Raw genomic sequence first — 20612 nt, forward strand, 5'->3', positions numbered from 1 at the left:
AGAGAGCCTGCATAGTGATAATCAGTGAGAGAGCCTGCATAGTGATAATCAGTGAGAGAGCCTGCATAGTGATAATCAATGAGAGAGCCTGCATAGTGATAATCAGTGAGAGAGCCTGCATAGTGATAATCAGTGAGAGTGAGCCTGCATAGTGATAATCAGTGAGAGTGAGCCTGCATAGTGATAATCAGTGAGAGAGAGCCTGCATAGTGATAATCAGTGAGAGAGCCTGCATAGTGATAATCAGTGAGACAGAGACTGCATAGTGATAATCAGTGAGAGAGCCTGCATAGTGATAATCAGTGAGAGAGAGCCTGCATAGTGATAATCAGTGAGAGAGCCTGCATAGTGATAATCAGTGAGAGAGTGAGCCTGCATAGTGATAATCAGTGAGAGAGTGAGCCTGCATAGTGATAATCAGTGAGAGAGCCTGCATTGTGATAATTAGTGAGAGAGAGCCTGCATAGTGATAATCAGTGAGAGAGCCTGCATTGTGATAATCAGTGGGAGAGAGCCTGCATGGTGATAATCAGTGAGAGAGAGCCTGCATAGTGATAATCAGTGAGAGAGAGCCTGCATAGTGATAATCAGTGAGAGAGTGAGCCTGCATAGTGATAATCAGTGAGAGAGTGAGCCTGCATAGTGATAATCAGTGAGAGTGAGACTGCATAGTGATAATCAGTGAGAGCGAGCCTGCGTAGTGATAATCAGCGAGAGAGAGCCTGCGTAGTGATAATCAGTGAGAGAGAGCCTGCGTAGTGATAATCAGTGAGAGAGAGCCTGCGTAGTGATAATCAGAGAGAGAGAGAGCCTGCATAGTGATAATCAGTGAGAGAGAGCCTGCATGGTGATAATCAGTGAGAGAGAGCCTGCATGGTGATAATCAGTGAGAGAGAGCCTGCATAGCGATAATCAGTGAGAGAGAGTCTGCATACTGATAATCAGTGAGAGAGAGCCTGCATAGTGATAATCAGTGAGAGTGAGCCTGCGTAGTGATAATCAGCGAGAGAGAGCCTGCGTAGTGATAATCAGTGAGAGAGAGCCTGCATAGTGATAATCAGTGAGAGAGAGCCTGCATAGTGATAATCAGTGAGAGTGAGCCTGCGTGGTGATAATCAGCGAGAGAGAGCCTGCGTAGTGATAATCAGTGAGAGTGAGCCTGCATAGTGATAATCAGTGAGAGAGCCTGCATTGTGATAATTAGTGAGAGAGAGCCTACATAGTGATAATCAGTGAGAGAGAGCCTGCGTGGTGATAATCAGTGAGTGAGAGCCTGCATAGTGATAATCAGTGAGAGTGAGCCTGCGTAGTGATAATCAGCGTGAGAGAGCCTGCATAGTAGTAATCAGTGAGCGAGAGCCTGCATAGTGATAATCAGTGAGAGAGAGCCTGCATAGTGATAATCAGTGAGAGAGAGCCTGCATAGTGATAATCAGTGAGAGAGAGCCTGCATAGTGATAATCAGTGAGAGAGAGCCTGCATAGTGATAATCAGTGAGAGAGAGCCTGCATAGTGATAATCAGTGAGAGAGCCTGCATAGTGATAATCAGCGAGAGAGAGAGCCTGCATAGTGATAATCAGTGAGAGTGAGCCTGCGTAGTGATAATCAGCGAGAGAGAGCCTGCATAGTGATAATCAGTGAGAGAGCCTGCATTGTGATAATTAGTGAGAGAGAGCCTACATAGTGATAATCAGTGAGAGAGAGCCTGCGTGGTGATAATCAGTGAGAGAGAGCCTGCATAGTGATAATCAGTGAGAGAGAGCCTGCGTGGTGATAATCAGTGAGAGAGAGCCTGCATAGTGATAATCAGTGAGAGAGAGCCTGCGTGGTGATAATCAGTGAGAGAGAGCCTGCATAGTGATAATCAGTGAGAGAGAGCCTGCATAGTGATAATCAGTGAGAGTGAGCCTGCATAGTGATAATCAGTGAGAGAGAGCCTGCGTGGTGATAATCAGTGAGAGAGAGCCTGCATAGTGATAATCAGTGAGAGTGAGCCTGCATAGTGATAATCAGTGAGAGAGAGCCTGCGTGGTGATAATCAGTGAGAGAGAGCCTGCGTGGTGATAATCAGTGAGAGAGAGCCTGCATAGTGATAATCAGTGAGAGAGAGCCTGCATAGTGATAATCAGTGAGAGAGAGCCTGCGTGGTGATAATCAGTGAGAGAGAGCCTGCGTGGTGATAATCAGTTAGAGAGAGCCTGCATAGTGATAATCAGTGAGAGAGAGCCTGCATAGTGATAATCAGTGAGAGTGAGCCTGCATAGTGATAATCAGTGAGAGAGAGCCTGCGTGGTGATAATCATTGAGAGAGAGCCTGCATAGTGATAATCAGTGAGAGTGAGCCTGCGTAGTGAGAATCAGCATGAGAGAGCCTGCATAGTGATAGTCAGTGAGAGAGCCTGCATAGTGATAATCAGTGAGAGAGAGCCTGCGTAGTGATAATCAATGAGAGTGAGCCTGCATAGTGGTAATCAGTGAGCGAGAGCCTGCATAGTGATAATCAATGAGAGTGAGCCTGCATAGTGATAATCAGTGAGAGAGAGCCTGCATAGTGATAATCAGTGAGAGAGAGCCTGCATGGTGATAATCAGTGAGAGAGAGCCTGCATAGTGATAATCAGTGAGAGAGAGCCTGCATAGTGATAATCAGTGAGAGAGAGCCTGCATAGTGATAATTAGTGAGAGAGAGCCTACATAGTGATAATCAGTGAGAGAGAGCCTACATAGTGATAATCAGTGAGAGAGAGCCTGCGTGGTGATAATCAGTGAGAGAGAGCCTGCATAGTGATAATCAGTGAGAGAGAGCCTGCGTGGTGATAATCAGTGAGAGAGAGCCTGCATAGTGATAATCAGTGAGAGTGAGCCTGCGTAGTGAGAATCAGCATGAGAGAGCCTGCATAGTGATAGTCAGTGAGAGAGCCTGCATAGTGATAATCAGTGAGAGAGAGCCTGCATAGTGGTAATCAGTGAGCGAGAGCCTGCATAGTGATAATCAATGAGAGTGAGCCTGCATAGTGATAATCAGTGAGAGAGAGCCTGCATAGTGATAATCAGTGAGAGAGAGCCTGCATGGTGATAATCAGTGAGAGAGAGCCTGCATAGTGATAATCAGTGAGAGAGAGCCTGCGTGGTGATAATCAGTGAGAGAGAGCCTGCATAGTGATAATAAGTGAGAGTGAGCCTGCGTAGTGAGAATCAGCATGAGAGAGCCTGCATAGTGATAGTCAGTGAGAGAGCCTGCGTAGTGATAATCAGTGAGAGAGAGCCTGCATAGTGATAATCAGAGAGAGAGAGCCTGCATAGTGATAATCAATGAGAGAGAGCCTGCATGGTGATAATCAGTGAGAGAGAGCCTGCATGGTGATAATCAGTGAGAGAGAGCCTGCATAGCGATAATCAGTGAGAGAGAGTCTGCATACTGATAATCAGTGAGAGAGAGCCTGCATAGTGATAATCAGTGAGAGTGAGCCTGCGTAGTGATAATCAGCGAGAGAGAGCCTGCGTACTGATAATCAGTGAGAGAGAGCCTGCATAGTGATAATCAGTGAGAGAGAGCCTGCATAGTGATAATCAGTGAGAGTGAGCCTGCGTGGTGATAATCAGCGAGAGAGAGCCTGCGTAGTGATAATCAGTGAGAGTGAGCCTGCATAGTGATAATCAGTGAGAGTGAGCCTGCGTAGTGATAATCAGCGAGAGAGAGCCTGCATAGTGATAATCAGTAAGAGTGAGCCTGCGTAGTGATAATCAGCGAGAGAGAGCCTGCATAGTGATAATCAGTGAGAGTGAGCCTGCGTAGTGATAATCAGCGAGAGAGAGCCTGCATAGTGATAATCAGTGAGAGAGCCTGCATTGTGATAATTAGTGAGAGAGAGCCTACATAGTGATAATCAGTGAGAGAGAGCCTGCGTGGTGATAATCAGTGAGAGAGAGCCTGCATAGTGATAATCAGTGAGAGTGAGCCTGCGTAGTGATAATCAGCGTGAGAGAGCCTGCATAGTGGTAATCAGTGAGCGAGAGCCTGCATAGTGATAATCAGTGAGAGAGAGCCTGCATAGTGATAATCAGTGAGAGAGAGCCTGCATAGTGATAATCAGTGAGAGAGAGCCTGCATAGTGATAATCAGTGAGAGAGAGCCTGCATAGTGATAATCAGTGAGAGAGAGCCTGCATAGTGATAATCAGTGAGAGAGAGCCTGCATAGTGATAATCAGTGAGAGAGCCTGCATAGTGATAATCAGCGAGAGAGAGAGCCTGCATAGTGATAATCAGTGAGAGTGAGCCTGCGTAGTGATAATCAGCGAGAGAGAGCCTGCATAGTGATAATCAGTGAGAGAGCCTACATAGTGATAATCAGTGAGAGAGAGCCTGCGTGGTGATAATCAGTGAGAGAGAGCCTGCATAGTGATAATCAGTGAGAGAGAGCCTGCGTGGTGATAATCAGTGAGAGAGAGCCTGCATAGTGATAATCAGTGAGAGAGAGCCTGCGTGGTGATAATCAGTGAGAGAGAGCCTGCATAGTGATAATCAGTGAGAGAGAGCCTGCATAGTGATAATCAGTGAGAGTGAGCCTGCATAGTGATAATCAGTGAGAGAGAGCCTGCGTGGTGATAATCAGTGAGAGAGAGCCTGCATAGTGATAATCAGTGAGAGTGAGCCTGCATAGTGATAATCAGTGAGAGAGAGCCTGCGTGGTGATAATCAGTGAGAGAGAGCCTGCGTGGTGATAATCAGTGAGAGAGAGCCTGCGTGGTGATAATCAGTGAGAGAGAGCCTGCATAGTGATAATCAGTGAGAGAGAGCCTGCATAGTGATAATCAGTGAGAGAGAGCCTGCGTGGTGATAATCAGTGAGAGAGAGCCTGCGTGGTGATAATCAGTTAGAGAGAGCCTGCATAGTGATAATCAGTGAGAGAGAGCCTGCATAGTGATAATCAGTGAGAGTGAGCCTGCATAGTGATAATCAGTGAGAGAGAGCCTGCGTGGTGATAATCATTGAGAGAGAGCCTGCATAGTGATAATCAGTGAGAGTGAGCCTGCGTAGTGAGAATCAGCATGAGAGAGCCTGCATAGTGATAATCAGTGAGAGAGCCTGCATAGTGATAATCAGTGAGAGAGAGCCTGCGTAGTGATAATCAATGAGAGTGAGCCTGCATAGTGGTAATCAGTGAGCGAGAGCCTGCATAGTGATAATCAATGAGAGTGAGCCTGCATAGTGATAATCAGTGAGAGAGAGCCTGCATAGTGATAATCAGTGAGAGAGAGCCTGCATGGTGATAATCAGTGAGAGAGAGCCTGCATAGTGATAATCAGTGAGAGAGAGCCTGCATAGTGATAATCAGTGAGAGAGAGCCTGCATAGTGATAATTAGTGAGAGAGAGCCTGCATAGTGATAATTAGTGAGAGAGAGCCTACATAGTGATAATCAGTGAGAGAGAGCCTACATAGTGATAATCAGTGAGAGAGAGCCTGCGTGGTGATAATCAGTGAGAGAGAGCCTGCATAGTGATAATCAGTGAGAGAGAGCCTGCGTGGTGATAATCAGTGAGAGAGAGCCTGCATAGTGATAATCAGTGAGAGTGAGCCTGCGTAGTGAGAATCAGCATGAGAGAGCCTGCATAGTGATAGTCAGTGAGAGAGACTGCATAGTGATAATCAGTGAGAGAGAGCCTGCATAGTGGTAATCAGTGAGCGAGAGCCTGCATAGTGATAATCAATGAGAGTGAGCCTGCATAGTGATAATCAGTGAGAGAGAACCTGCATAGTGACAATCAGTGAGAGAGAGCCTGCATGGTGATAATCAGTGAGAGAGAGCCTGCATAGTGATAATCAGTGAGAGAGAGCCTGCGTGGTGATAATCAGTGAGAGAGAGCCTGCATAGTGATAATCAGTGAGAGTGAGCCTGCGTAGTGAGAATCAGCATGAGAGAGCCTGCATAGTGATAGTCAGTGAGAGAGCCTGCATAGTGATAATCAGTGAGAGAGAGCCTGCATAGTGGTAATCAGTGAGCGAGAGCCTGCATAGTGATAATCAATGAGCGTGAGCCTGCATAGTGATAATCAGTGAGAGAGAGCCTGCATAGTGATAATCAGTGAGAGAGAGCCTGCATGGTGATAATCAGTGAGAGAGAGCCTGCGTGGTGATAATAAGTGAGAGAGAGCCTGCATAGTGATAATCAGTGAGAGAGAGCCTGCATAGTGATAATCAGTGAGAGTGAGCCTGCGTAGTGATAATCAGCGAGAGAGAGCCTGCGTAGTGATAATCAGCGAGAGAGAGCCTGCATAGTGATAATCAGTGAGAGAGAGCCTGCATAGTGATAATCAGTGAGAGTGAGCCTGCGTAGTGATAATCAGCGTGAGAGAGCCTGCATAGTGATAATCAGTGAGAGAGCCTGCATAGTGATAATCAGTGAGAGAGAGCCTGCATAGTGGTAATCAGTGAGCGAGAGCCTGCATAGTGATAATCAGTGAGAGAGCCTGCATAGTGATAATCAGTGAGAGAGAGCCTGCATAGTGATAATCAGTGAGAGAGCCTGCATAGTGATAATCAGTGAGAGAGCCTGCATAGTGATAATCAGTGAGAGAGCCTGCATAGTGATAATCAGTGAGAGAGAGCCTGCATAGTGGTAATCAGTGAGCGAGAGCCTGCATAGTGATAATCAGTGAGAGAGCCTGCATAGTGATAATCAGTGAGAGAGAGCCTGCATAGTGATAATCAGTGAGAGAGCCTGCATAGTGATAATCAGTGAGAGAGCCTGCATAGTGATAATCAGTGAGAGAGAGCCCGCATAGTGATAATCAGTGAGAGAGAGCCTGCATAGTGGTAATCAGTGAGCGAGAGCCTGCATAGTGATAATCAGTGAGAGAGAGCCTGCATAGTGGTAATCAGTGAGCGAGAGCCTGCATAGTGATAATCAGTGAGAGAGAGCCTGCATAGTGATAATCAGTGAGAGAGAGCCTGCGTGGTGATAATCAGTGAGAGAGAGCCTGCATAGTGATAATCAGTGAGAGAGCCTGCATAGTGATAATCAGTGAGAGAGAGCCTGCATAGTGATAATCAGTGAGAGAGCCTGCATAGTGATAATCAGTGAGAGAGAGCCTGCATAGTGATAATCAGTGAGAGAGAGCCTGCATAGTGATAATCAGTGAGAGAGCCTGCATAGTGATAATCAGTGAGAGAGAGCCTGCATAGTGATAATCAGTGAGAGAGCCTGCATAGTGATAATCAGTGAGAGAGAGCCTGCATTGTGATAGTCAGTAAGAGTGAGTCTGCATGGTGATAATCAGTGAGAGAGAGCCTGCATAGTGATAATCAGTGAGAGAGAGCCTGCATAGTGATAATCAGTGAGAGAGCCTGTATAGTGATAATCAGTGAGAGAGAGCCTGCATAGTGATAATCAGTGAGAGAGCCTGCATAGTGATAATCAGTGAGAGAGAGCCTGCATAGTGATAATCAGTGAGAGAGAGCCTGCATAGTGATAATCAGTGAGAGAGCCTGCATAGTGATAATCAGTGAGAGAGCCTGCATAGTGATAATCAGTGAGAGAGCCTGCATAGTGATAATCAGTGAGAGAGCCTGCATAGTGATAGTCAGTAAGAGTGAGTCTGCATGGTGATAATCAGTGAGAGAGAGCCTGCATAGTGATAATCAGTGAGAGAGAGCCTGCATAGTGATAATCAGTGAGAGAGCCTGCATAGTGATAATCAGTGAGAGAGAGCCTACATAGTGATAATCAGTGAGAGAGCCTGCATAGTGATAATCAGTGAGAGAGCCTGCATAGTGATAATCAGTGAGAGAGCCTGCATAGTGATAATCAGTGAGAGAGAGCCTGCATAGTGATAATCAGTGAGAGAGAGCCTGCATAGTGATAATCAGTGAGAGAGCCTGCATAGTGATAATCAGTGAGAGAGCCTGCATAGTGATAATCAGTGAGAGAGCCTGCATAGTGATAATCAGTGAGAGAGCCTGCATAGTGATAATCAGTGAGAGAGAGCCTGCATAGTGATAATCAGTGAGAGAGCCTGCATAGTGATAATCAGTGAGAGAGTGAGCCTGCATAGTGATAATCAGTGAGAGTGAGCCTGCATGGTGATAATCAGTGATAGTGAACCTGTGTGTTGATAAGTGTGATAGGGCCTGTGTAGTGATGATCGGTGAGAGTGAGCCTGCATAGTGATCAGTGATGTGAACCTGTGTGGTGATAAGTGTGATAGAGCCTTTGTGGTGATAATTAGTGACTGTTCCTGTGTGGTGATACCGTAATTAGTGAATGCGTCTGTCGGGTGTGAAGGAAAATCACATATGGAAGCATGATGCCTGTTTTCACTCTTCTTCTTTTCCGATGAGACGTTACCGAGCTCCAGGCTTCGCTGCAGCAAAATCTGACTAATAAGACTTGTTTTTCGCACCTGCACAGTTAATTTTTCCGCTCAGTCGTCGCTGTTCAGCAGGACTGTCATCAGCTGAGAAACAAACCGGCATTAATACTTTGTTGTGTGATCCGTGCAAAAGCGAGATGAAAAGGAGTTGATTGTGACTAGCTTTTCCGAGCTTCCTTCAGTAATGGCAGATAAGGGGGTGGGCAGTGCGAGGGTGGGCAGCTGAGGAGGTGTTTGTTTGCTGCCCGCAGCTGCTAGGAGGGGGAGAGCGGCCTCTGACATTTCTCGGCGGTTGATTTAGAACCAATGGCTATTGATTTATTTGACAGTGTGGTGGCGGCCCGATCCCCTGAGAGGGGATTGTTGTAGCCACTCGGGTGGGCGGCACTGGGGACAAGCGGTTAGTAATGTCGCCTTAAAGCAAAGCAAGTGCCACATTCCTAGGTTCGCATCTCAGTGAGGGTACTGCAGGAAGTTTTCATGCTTTCTGTCTGCATGTTTGTTTCCTCTGGAAGCCCTTTCTGCTCTAAACGATAAGCAACAGCACAATAAGCTTTAAATAAAACCATTTTTGTAACAGCTGATACAGATCCTGCAATAAATCTGCAGTGTTTCTACTTCCTGATTCATGGAAGCAGACATATTGTTAACATCCTGTGTTTACAAGTTACTTCTGCTGTGGAAGTTAGCTGACGGATCAAATTACAACTTGTGCGAAGTCACAGATGAGGGGAATTAGACAGGCTAAACTCTCTAAATCAGTGGTCCTCAAACTGCGGGCCAAATGCGGCCCCCGAGGCTTTTTCACTGGCCCCCGAACACAAAATGTTTAACTTATAGATGTGGCCCACTGCACCTTTAAATATAGGGGGCCCGCATATAGAATAGCGGTGCTGGCACCACCCATCCACGTACTGTAGAGGCCAGTGAGCAGTAATTAGCTGCATCAGGTGACACAACTGGACGTCAGGCTGTCACCGGGGTATGCTTCACTGTCTGGTGCACCAAGATGTTCTTCGGGCGCCACATGACTGAATGGCTGCTGCTGGGAGGTCTCCTCCGGACATGATTGGGGGGAATCAATACCTAGATTCAATGTAATGTTTTCCAACATCTTTTTATGTATGTTCCGGCCCCCCGGCAGTCTGAAGTATGTTCCTCCCGGCCCTCGACCGAAAAAGTTTGGGGACCCCTTCTTTAAATACACACAGAGTGCATTTCTACGTTTTCCTATTGTCCTGTGCAAGAGGTCAGGTCCACTTTAAAGAGACTCAGAAGCGAGTCTAAATTCACTTTTTTAACATGCAGTCATGTTAAGAACTATAACCCCTGCTAAACCGCAGCTATCCCGCAGCAAAACGAGGAGTTTATACCCCTCAAATTCCCTCTCCTACCTCCGGGGAGCGCTTCCTGATGAAGCAGAGCATATGGCTGTAGCTCTGCCTCTCAGCATGTCAATCCCTGCTGATCGCCGCCTCTCCCCGCCCCTCTCAATCCTCCTTCACAGAGAGGGGAGGGGGAGAGGCGGAGATCCGCGTGGCGATTGACGTGCATGGAGGCAGAGCTACAGCCATAAGCTCTGCCTCCAGGAGCAGCAAAATCCACAACCAAGAAAGTCGTGTATTTTGCAGGGGGGATTTGGGGGTATAAACCCCTCGTTTTGCCGCGGGATAGCGACGGTTTAGCAGGGGTTATAGTTCTTAACATGACTGCATGTTAATTTAAAAAAGTGAATTTTGACTCGCTCCAGAGTCTCTTTAAGTAGGTTCCATGGCAGGGGCTAGATTAGGGGACAGTTAATGACATGATGTGCTCTGCTGGCTGTTGTGGAAAATTTCAGCAAAATATAAATCTGTAACCTTTTCGAATCCTGATGTTGGCCCTTTCCAGCATTTTTTCAACATTTATATATATATATATATATATATATATATATATATATATATATATATATATATATATATATATATATATATATAATACCGCTAAGATTACCCCCTTCCTGACCCCAGACACTGCCAAACTCCCTGTCCATGCCCTCATCATCTCCCACCTGGACTACTACAACACCTTCATGTCAGGCCTCCCTCTGAACTGCATTGCTTCCCTGCAATCCATCGTGAAAGCAGCAGCCAGACTCATCTACTCCTCCTACCGCTATGCCTCCATGACTCCCCTACGCAAATCCCTCCACTGGCTCCCGTTCTGCTTCAGAATCAAGATCTTTTGCCTGGCCTAGAAAACTATACACAAGGCCTCTCCAACCTACATCTCTGATCCGGTCTGCCGATACACACCTGACTGCCCACTCTGCTTCTCCAAGGACCTCTTTCTAGCCACCCCATGCATATCACACTCCCATGCATGACTTCAGGACTTCTGTGGAACTCGCTCTCACCGCTCATCAGGTTTGACCCCTCCTCCAGCATCTTTGAACAAGCCTTCAAAATTATCCTTTTCAAGAAGGCCTACCTCACTTCTGTAATGCTCTACTCTCTCTGTTAAAGTGAACCTCCGGACTAAAAATCTACTCAGCAGAACTGAAAAGGCTTGGTGTTTCTTTAACCGTTTCACAGCATCAGAACTTTGTTTTTCTTACCAAAGCATCATTTTTAGCTGCATTCTTAGCTAAACTCCACCCATCAAAGAAAAAAAGCCCGGGCTCTTTTTCCCCTGATGCTGTGCAGAGCATGATGGGATTTCCTATGTTGTTCACGTTGCCTAGCAACTGGGAGAGGTGCTCAGCACACAGGACAGTTGGAACTGTGTCTCATGCTCCCTGTCACCTCCTTTCAACCAAAAAGATGGCTGCCACCATGAAAAAGATGGCTGCCTCCATGAAATCTCAAACATTTGCCTGTTTTTTTTTTAAACAGGGTGGGTACGAGATTATATAACCTATCTATTTTAATTAACATAACTAATGTAACTTAATAACAGTATGTTTGTTTAGGCTGGAGTTCTTCTTTAAGAACCTCTACATGCAGCTTCCCTCCTATCATGTTAGCACCCCCTTCCTCCTTGTGTATCCTACCTGATCATGCATCCTGCTCACAGAATAACGTGAATTACTGGGACTACTTCTCCAGTGCATGATCTGGCATTGTGTGTCTTTTACTGCTTATTACCTGTATTGTGTTGTCTGTTCAATGTTATACTTAGGAAAAATGGCTGCTGCTAGGGGGCGCTGTTGCCAGATGAAATCTGACACATTATCAGTCACTTTAGATCGAAGTGTTAGATTAGCACATTGTACACTGGGGACACAGCGCCGGGGGCAATGAGGCAGCATCACTAGGCTGATTGCCAAATGATTTCATTTTTCTTTTATGGTGCCCAACAGATCTGTCTCCAATCAAATTCGATCAGAGAGCGATTATGTCTGACACATTCAAAGAGAAACCCCTCCCACGAGAAACTCTGAGGTCCGTGGTACTCCTGGCAGTTTCCTGTCTGTGAACCTTGTTGCATTGTGGGAAATAGCTGTTTACAGTTGGTTCCAACTGCCAAAAACCATGCAGCAGCTACATCACCTGCCAACAGTAAAAATGTCACCACGTAATAAATGTCAGAATGTAAATCAGGGATTTAAAAGATTTTACAATGGGCAAACACTGACTAAATCACTTATACATAATTATTGTAAAAATGAAGAACTTTTTTTATTAGAATTTCAGAGCGGAACCCCCCCCCCCTCCCTGGGACCCGCTCGGGGCCATTTTGTGGGGGCTGGAGGGGTGACTGCATGAGGGGAAAGCCTTGGCACAGTCGGCGGGGAGAGGTGAAGTTCCCCTCCTCTCCCTCACCTCGGGGCTCTCCCCTCTGCGCTCCCCTCCAGCTTAAGTTACAGTGTGTGGGCAGGGGCCGGCAGATACATACCTTCCGTGCGTTCCACCGCATACTCCTCGCTCTAGCGTCTGACATCACTTCCGGAAGTGACAACAGACATTAGAGCGAGGGGTATGCGGTGGAACGCACGGAAGAAGGTATGTATCTGCCCGCCGCTGCCCACACTGTAACTAGCTGGAGGGGAGCGCAGAGAGGAGAGCCCTGAGGTGAGGGAGAGGGGGGAACTTCCCCTCTCCCCGCCGACTGTGGCCAAGGCTTTCCCCTCATGCTGCCACCCCTGCAGCCCCCACAAAACGGCCGGGAGCAGGGGCTGCAGGCCCTATTTTTACGCCGGTGGTCTTCCAGCTTACTTGTAGTTGATACAAAGCAAACCTGAGCTGAAAATTAGAAGTCAAAATAAACATACGTCATACTTGCCTTCCATGTAGTCTACTCCTCAATCTCTTTCTTCTCTCCCGCGTCCTGTTTTTCCACTGTGATCAGTGGAATTTTCCGTCCTCCATTTTAAAAATGGTGATGACCCTGTAACAGCTTCCGGCTTGCTTACTGTAACATCGCCCACTTGAGCCATAGAGAAACATGGTCATTACCTTGCTCATCAGTTGTCCTTTCAGTTATAACTGACAGCAACTGATATATAGTTGACAGCGACTAATATATTTCTTATAAAGCAATTCTATGAGGATTATACATGCCGAGTTGTTTACAGTGGCATGCTAAGTGATCTAATAGAAGTCAACTCAGGAGTCAAACAGGGATGCACCCTCTCCCCCACTATATTCCTGATAGTAATGGATCTGGTCATGAGGAAGACATGCCGTGGAGACAGAACTGGACTACAATGGGGGCTGACACAACATACAGAGGATCTCGACTTTGCTGATGATGTTTGCTTACTTTCCCAAAATTTCCCACATATGGAAACAAAGTTAGCCCATCTACTAGAGAAGAGCAGGAAAGTAGGTCTGATAATTAACTGCAAAAAACAAAACAAAAAGAGATGCAATTAAATAGCAAGGTAGATCCTAAATGAAAGTTTCTGGTGTGTGGAAAACAAATAGAAATTGTGACTGAATATCAGTATCTGGGCAGCCTGATGACAATGGATTTTGGTGCCAGTACTGATGTTAAAAACTGAATCAAGAAGGTGAACGCAGCCGTTGTACTAATGTATCAAATTTGGAGATCCCATAGACATCCCGTCTGCCGTTCACATCAAAGGCGTTGTGCAGCAGTACGATGCGCTACGATGCGCTTGTGTACTGCAAATTTGGAGATCCCATGAGAATATTCCAGAGTAACGTATGGATGTGAGACATGGAAGGTGACAGCAGAGATAACAAAAAAGCCTCCAAACTTTTATAAACCTTCGAAGAATAATAAACATCTGGTGGCCAAATGTAATCTCAAATAAAGAGTGGTGGCAAAGCACCCAAGAACAACAAGTGGACTTGTAGATAAAACGCAGAAAGTGGAGGTGGACTGGCCATACTCTTCGCAAGGATAAATCAATTGAGAAAGAAGGCTTAAAATGGAATCCTCAAGGCAGCAGAAAAAGAGGAAGACCAAAGACAACTCGGAGAAGAAGTGAGGAGGAAGAAATGAAGGCAGGGACATCATGGACTGAAATAGAAAAAATTGCCCAGGACATAAACCGGTGGCATACATTTGTTAAGGCCCTTTGGTCCAGTGGGAGACACAAGATTAAGTAAGTTAAGTAACTAATTTATTTAGGTTCTGACAAACTCTTGCCAGAACTGGAAGGAATCATCGTTAGAAGAAAATGGTGAGCTTCTGAGAGGAACTGACAGCGAAGTAAGTATGTAATATTCATTTGCAGGTACATCATGTGTTTATTTTAATTAATTTGACTCGATTCAGGTTCCCTTTAACTCCTTCAACCAGGCAGTTTCATGTCATGTGACCAATCTTATTCTTACCTTAATTTTAGCGGCACAGGGTTAATTGGACACGATAATAATAACAGTTTGTTCTACTGCTTATTAAGCCATCAGCTGATTTATATAGATTTGTGCCGGGACTGAAGGTTTACAGTGACCACCTATGTTCGGCTCTGGGGTCGCGGCAGAACCTGGCGGGGGTTCAGAATGACTCACTCTTTATATTAACAAGTGAAATCTGATTTCATATTTTTTTGGCCTCGCTGATCTCTGTTTCCATGGAAATAATGTGAGTTTACAGGCATGATGAAAAACTTCTGCTCAGAGAAAGATTCCAGCGCCTGGATTATTCTGCTAACGTTTGTCATCCTCTACCGTACATTCTCTGATATCCAGAGAAAAGTAGCGACGCCGTTCATTCCTGTGTGTTTAAACGGTGCACACCGAAGGGTTAGATAAGGTTTTAGCTCTTCCTAGTTTATATTATTAATAGTATATTCCTTTCTGTAAAAAAAAGCAGGTCCTCAAAATAGTCGGATGATCCATTAATCCCCTCAGAGAAGTATTCCTCATCTTTTGGGTCAGGTGGAGATCTTTCAAGTCTCTCATTTGTTAACACTGTGTCAAATCAGGTCTGCCTGAAAGAAAATGAAATGTCACCATGATTTATAGAACTATTAGAGCAGGTTGTGGCGCTGCGCAGGTGGAGGAGGAGAGAGGAACTCGCCAAAGGGCCGTATTTACTGATCTGTGTTCAGGTACTGATACTTTTGGGATGACTCCTGGTGGTTGAGTTTCCAACCACCAAGATTTTGTAATGAAAGAGCCCAGGAGCCCAATGGTGCGGTATCGTTAGGATAAGTTGGTGAGGATAGAGTAGTGAAATATACTCACAACTGGGTTGCACTCCTGCAACCACCGACAGAGCCTACAGGAAATTGAAGGGGCACTACAGCGGAAAACTGTAAAATTTAAATTATGTGCAAACATATACAAATAAGAAGTACATTTTTTCCAGAGTAAAATGAGCCATAAATTACTTTTCTCCTATGTTGCTGTCACTTACAGTAGGCAATAGAAATCTGACAGAAGTGACAGGTTTTGGACTAGTCCATTTTTTCATAGGGGATTCTCAGCAAGGCTTTTATTCTTTGTAAAGATATTCCCTAAAAAGGATTTAAACAGTGATGCTGGCCAGCTTCCCTGCTCCCTGCACAGTTTTTTTTGGCAGTTGGACAGAGCAACTGCCATTCACTAAGTGCTTTTGCAAATAAATATATCCCTGAGAATCCCCCATAAAGAAATGGAATAGTCCAAAGCCTGTTACTTCTGTCAGATTTCTACTACCTACTGTAAGTGACAGCAACATAGGAGAAAAGTAATTTATGGCTCATTTTACTCTGGAAAAAATGTACTTCTTATTTGTCTAAGTTTGCACATATTTTAAATTTTACAGTTTTTCGCTGTGGCGCCCCTTTAATTATTCCTGTTCGGCATCCCAGGTCTGCTATGCAGGTGCTGGTCCGTCGCTCACCTCAGATTATTGAAACATGTGGTGTCCAATACTTTACCCCGAAGAGTTGGACTATTACTGGAATAAACTGTAGGGGGCGCCCAAAAATATTTGTCTCTAAATCATAAGGTATTGGCATAAATGGATTTAACGTCTATCAATGAACAAACCCCATGGGTAGAATTATTTTTTTAATGATGCAGAAAAGACCAACCAAACTTCTTTTGTGCATCATTAAAATGTATAATGTATTTCTACCCATGGGGTTTGTTCATTGATAGAAGTAAGATCCATTTACTCCAATACCTTATGATTTAGAGGCATAATTTTTTTGGGTGCCTCCTCCAGTTTATTCCAGTAACAGGTACTGATACACCATTATGGGTGCCAGTCTGTTTCTCTTCCTCTTGCTCAAGTAGAGATCAGCCATCGTGGAAGTCGCACATCATTATGTTTCCAACCCAAAAGGGATGGTTGGAAAATGCAGATTTCTGCCAATTACTGGTTCCGTGGAGTTTTTTTGGTCGTTGTTTGCATTTTCTGATTGGCCAAATACTTCCAGGTTGACTCTGCTTCTCTGATTGGTCCAATGCTTCTGAGTTCTGTGATTGGGCTAAAATGAGCGAGGTGCAGTAATGCCGCACTTCTGCCGAAATCCGATTAAGGCCTCCTTCGCATCTATGCAGCACAGATGGCCGTGGGATCAGTACACAATGCATACGATCGCACGCCATCTGCCCCGCTGATCCCATCCATTGACAGTGAATGGGTTAGCTCTGCGCTTGCGGGCAGAATGCATGCAGCAGTACACAAGCGCATTATAACGCATCGTACTGCTGTGCAACGCCTTTGATGTGAACGGCAGAAGGGCTGTCTATGCCCTTCTGCCGTTCTTGCATGTGACACGTCATACGCGCTTCCAAATGTGCACGGAAGTGCGTATGATGTGAACGAGGCCTAAAACTCCACTTTTAACCCACTACCATGTTTGACTCCAGGACTTCTCTAGAGCTGCTTCTTTTCTCTGGAACTCCCTTTCACCGGCCATCAGGCTCGCGATTTAAAAGATTTTACAATGGGCAACACTGACTAAATCATTTATACATAATTATTGTAAAAATGAAGCACTTTTTTTTATTACATTATTTTCACTGGAGTTCCTCTTTAACCCATTCGCGTTCCGTCGTTTTCACTTGAGAAATGTTCACCTCCCATTCATTAGCCTATAACTTTATCACTACTTATCACAATGAACTGATCTATATCTTGTTTTTTCCGCCACCAATTAGGCTTTCTTTGGGGGGTACATTTTGCTAAGAGCCACTTTACTGTAAATGCACTTTAACAGGAAGAATAAGAAAAAAACGAGAAAAAAATATTATTTCTCAGTTTTCAGCCATTATAGTTTTAAAATAATACATGCCTCCATAATGAAAACTCACGTATTGTATTTGCCCATATGTCCCGGTTATTACACCGTTAAAATTATGTCCCTATCACAATGTATGGCGACAATATTTTATTTGGAAATAAAGGTGCATTTTTTCCGTTTTGCATCTATCACTATTTACAAGTTTAAAATAAAAAAAATATAGAAATATTTCATCTTTACATTGATATTTAAAAAGTTTAGACCCTTAGGTAAATATTTACATGCTTTTTTTATTGTAATGGTTTGTTTTTTTATATTAAACATGTTATTTGGGTAGTTTTGGGAGGGTGGGATGTAAACAATTGGTTTATAATGTAAATCTGTGTTGATTTTTATTTTTTTTTACTTTTAGTTGTAGTATTACTTTTTGGCCACAAGATGGCAGCCATGAGTTTGTTTACATGACGTCACTCTAACCGTAACACACGCTTAGAGAGATGCATGGGGGAGGTAACAGCCAGAAAAGGCGCAGCTTCCGAGAGAAGCTGTCGCTTTTTCAGCGGGGGAGAGGAATCAGTGATCGGGCACCATAGCCCGATTCCCTGATTGCCTGGCTAACGAACCGCGGGCCAGGAGTGCGCGTGTACGCGCGCGATCGCCCGCGGGAGCACGCGGTAGCGTGCATGGTTCCTGGACGTAGTTTCTACGTCCAGGAACTAAAACAGGTTAAGGATCTCTATCGTGAAAATCTTAAAATTTAAAATACATGTAAACATATACAAATAAGAAGTACGTTTCTTCCAGTTTAAAATGAGCCATAAATTACTTTTCTCCTATGCTTCTGTCACTTACAGTAAGTAGTAGAAATCTGACATTACCGACAGATTTTGGACTAGCCCATCTTCTCATGGGGGGTTCTCAGGGTTTTCTTTATTTTTAAAAGCACTTAGTGAATGGCAGTTGCTTCATCCAACTGCCAAAAAAGTGTATGGTGAGCAGGGAGGCTGGCCAGCATCTTTATATAAATCTTTTTCAGAGAATGGCCTCAATTCACTAAGCTTATCTCCTGTCTTTAATAACTCTTCTAGAGTTGTTACCATGGTGAAACATTTTACCTCAGGCAAGCCTAAAGTTAACTCTTCTGTCTTTAAATTAACTCTCCAATCCTTAAAATAACTCCAGAGTTAAAGACAGGCTGTTAATTAACTGCATGTGAAAATAACTACAGAGGAGGTAAATTAACTACAGGAGAGGTAACTTGAGGAATGAAGAGGTAAGATAACTCTCTCACGTGTGGAGGTAAGTTTTCTCTTGCTTTATTATCTCTAGCATGATCTTAGTGAATTGAGGCCAATGTCTTTATAAAGAACTAGTCTACCTAAGCCCGTTTAAAAATGGGCTCTAGGTAGTGATACCGCCACCACCCGACGCTGCATGTCGTCCACCCGGCTCACTGGCCCTGTCCTCCAGTCACAACTGCTGTCCGGGTCCGGACAGTAGCAGTAGCAAAAAGCACGGACCCAGCTACACAGGGACAGCGTGACGCAGGGACACAGAGGTTTTATTATAGAGAATAAAGGCCATGCTGAGAATCCCCTATGGAGAGATGGACTAGCCCAAAATCTGTCGCTTCTGTCAGATTTCTAATGCTTACTGTAAGTGACAGTAACATAGGAGAAAAGTAATTTATGGCTCATTTTACGCTGGAAAAAATTAACTTCTTATTTGTATCTGTTTTAAATTTTAAGATTTTCGTGACAGTTCCTCTTTAATCTTGTACCCTGTACCGTGTATGACCTAGTGGTGTCTGTCAGCCCTATTTATCATTATCTCTAATCCTGTACATTGTCCAACGCTGCAAAATATGTTAGCACTTTATAAATAACATAAATACAGTTATAATAATAATAGAATAGTCATAGTTAGAGGTGCTCTGAGATGCTTGTGGACATATGTGGTTCTTACCTGTCAGTTTACCTGCGGTTCAGTTCCAGGCTTCATTTTGCCTTGATGTCTTTTCTGTTGTTTGAAGTCCAGCAGTGGTTGGAATTTCTGGTTAATATGTGCCATTTATATCTCTTTGCTTAAAGTGAACCCAAGGTGACATGTGATATGATGAGATAAACATGTGTATGTACAGTACTAAACATATTGATAACCAGGCTGTTTTACTTCTTTTATTTTGCTGCCTGAAAGAGTTAATGTCTAGGGATGGAAGTGACAGCTTCTGTCTTGTCTGTAGCTTGTCGGGAATATAGTAACCATCACTGATTAGCAAATAACAGCCATAAAAGTTTTTCTGGCAGAATACAACTAATGAGGGCAGGAGGAGATAAAATATGTGAACTGTTGACCATTTTCTAACTCTGGGACACTTCATAGGCTGTCACTGATTAGAGACTGTAAAACATTCAGCCTACTTTATATATGTTTAAATATAAAGAAAAACCCTGGGATACTTAAAAAAAAGTAATTTTTTAGGAGTAGAAGGATAAATATAATTGTTTATCTCATCAGTTTATTTTCACATCCAGTTGACTTTAAACACTTTACCCCCGCCCGTACGAATTTCTCCGTCCCTTTTTCCATCCTTTAACCCCCAGGGACGGAGAAATCGGTACTTTCCGCGCTCCCGCCGCTGCCCGCGCTCCCGCTCGTAAACATGCCGCCGGCCGCTCGTAAACACGCCGCCGCCCGCTCGCCCGGAGATTAATGAACGGGAAAATCCATTCCCGTTCGTTGATCTAAGCCCCGCAATGATCCGCTGCTCGCCGATGAGCAGCGTGATCATTGTGAAAAAAAACCACGCTACCAGCCTCCTTGTACTTCATCCAAGCCTCCGGAAGGACGCTTGGAGGTCGCATTAAATAAAAAGTTACTGTTGCCATCTTGTGGCCAAATAGTAAAACTACACCCTAAACATTTTTCACATACAAATGAATTACTTATACACAAAAAATTAACTCATTACCTCCCACACTCCCCATTTTTTTTTTGTTTATAATTAAAAAAAAATTAAAAAATTTACAATAAAAAAAAATACATAAATAGTTACCTTAGGGACTGAATTTTTTAAATATTTATGTCAGGAGGATATAACACTGTTACTTTATAAACTATGGGCTGGTAATTAGGGATGGACGCAAAGCTGAAAAAAATGCACCTTTATTTCCAAATAAAATATTGGCGCCAAACATTGTGATAGGGACATAATTTAAATGGTTTAATAACCGGGACAAAAGGGCAAATACATTTCATGGGTTTTAATTACAGTAGCATGCATTATTTAAAAACTATAATGGCCGAAAACTGAAAAATAATTAATTTTCCCCCACATTTGTCCTATTTTCCCATTAAAACACATTTAGAATAAAATAATTCTTGGCATAATGTCCCACCTAAAGAAAGCCTAATTGGTGGCGAAAAAAACAAGATATAGTTCATTTCATTGTGATAAGTAATGATAAAGTTATAGACGAATGAATGGAAGGAGCGCTGAAAGGTGTAAATTGCTCTGGTGCTCAAGGAGTAAAACCCCTCAGTGGTGAAGTGGTTAATAATCACTTCTGATGAACACACTGGAATATTGACATATTTTTAGCAG

The 20612-nt window shown here is 44.1% G+C and overlaps 1 protein-coding gene across 1 annotated transcript in view; it reads left to right on the forward strand.

The window, feature by feature from the left end:
* The window catches only part of RABGAP1L (RAB GTPase activating protein 1 like), a 482080-nt gene that overhangs the window by 138418 nt on the left and 323050 nt on the right, over window positions 1-20612 (forward strand). The window lies entirely within an intron of this gene.

This window comes from Hyperolius riggenbachi, chromosome 6 (assembly GCF_040937935.1).
Source record: "Hyperolius riggenbachi isolate aHypRig1 chromosome 6, aHypRig1.pri, whole genome shotgun sequence".
Lineage (NCBI taxonomy): Eukaryota > Metazoa > Chordata > Amphibia > Anura > Hyperoliidae > Hyperolius > Hyperolius riggenbachi.